At 43.9% G+C, this 1,163-nt stretch overlaps 1 non-coding gene across 1 annotated transcript; it reads right to left on the bottom strand.

Moving 5' to 3' along the window:
* Positions 1-531: 531 nt before the first annotated feature.
* Positions 532-638, bottom strand: LOC145151558 (small nucleolar RNA R71). Its single transcript, XR_013732124.1, has one exon. It is a non-coding gene; the product is annotated as a small nucleolar RNA R71 (small nucleolar RNA).
* Between the last annotated feature and the right edge of the window lie 525 nt (positions 639-1,163).

The raw sequence follows: 1,163 nt of genomic DNA, 5'->3' as shown, positions 1-1,163 counted from the left end.
TTTTCAAGGAAGTCGGGAAAGAAGACAGGAGAGTCAAGTTCAACCCCAAAGGATAAAGGCAAAGTTGAAGAACTTGATCCAGTTTCCAATCCACATGAATCAGAATACGAGTCAGACCCAGAATTTGAAATATTTGCGAGTGAGCCCGAAGACAAGCAAGAGGACGAAATGGCAAACATTGAGGAGATGTCCATGGGAGCTTACAAGAAGCGGATCCGAGAGGATGTGGGTCCCGGTTTAATCCAACCCGCAATACCTGCCACTGCCACATTCGAGCTGAAGGGGCACATCTTGAATTCACTGAAGGATATCCCATTTTATGGGAAGGATCATGAGGATGCTTTCAAGCATCTCGATGAAGTCAATGACCCAAATGTTAATAGAAACACCGTCTTGCTCAGGATGTTGCCCATTACTTTTAAGGGAGCTGCTAAAGAATGGTTAAAATCACTTCCACCAGGTACGATCACCACTTGGGCTCAAATGCGTGAGCAGTTTCTTGACCAATTTTTCCCACCATCCAAGATAGCTAAACTCAAGAAGGCAATAGCCAACTTTGAACAACAACCGGGGGAGTCATTATATGAAGCATGGGAGCGTTACAAAGGCTTGATCAGAAATTGCCCTCAACATGATCTTAATGTTCAACAAGAGATGTCAATTTTCTATGATGGGGTCAATGTTATGACAAGACAACTCCTTGATTCTCAAGGACCTTTGACAAAGAAAAATCCAAGGGAGGTCAAGGAGCTGATTGAAGAATTCGCGAAGCACTCTCGTGAGTACCACAACCCTAGGCAAGAAGGAATCAAAGGAAGTGGAGGTGCACAAACTGAAGAAATAACAGCTATGATGGCTATGCTGAATAATATGGACAGGAGGTTAACACAAATGGACCAATCAATTCATGCTATAAGAGTTGGTTGCGAACGGTGTAATGGTCCACACTTGACCAAGGACTGCAATTTGGATGAGTATGGGAATAAAAAGGCTCAAGTATGCTACTCGAGTGGGGACAAGTACGATGAAGACTGGAGGAAACCGAAGAAAGAGTGGCTGCCATATGAAGAATACAAGAAGCAAAAGGAAGAGAAGTATAGGCAAACAAGCCGAGGCTTCTACCAAAAGGAGCAGCCACCAGCTGAGAAAAAACCCGATCTAGA

Source organism: Lactuca virosa, chromosome 1 (genome assembly GCF_052849685.1).
Source record: "Lactuca virosa cultivar CGN04683 chromosome 1, Lactuca_virosa_CGN04683_v6, whole genome shotgun sequence".
NCBI lineage: Eukaryota > Viridiplantae > Streptophyta > Magnoliopsida > Asterales > Asteraceae > Lactuca > Lactuca virosa.
Note: the sequence above shows the minus strand (reverse complement) of the source record. Positions and strands in the feature narration are given on the sequence as shown.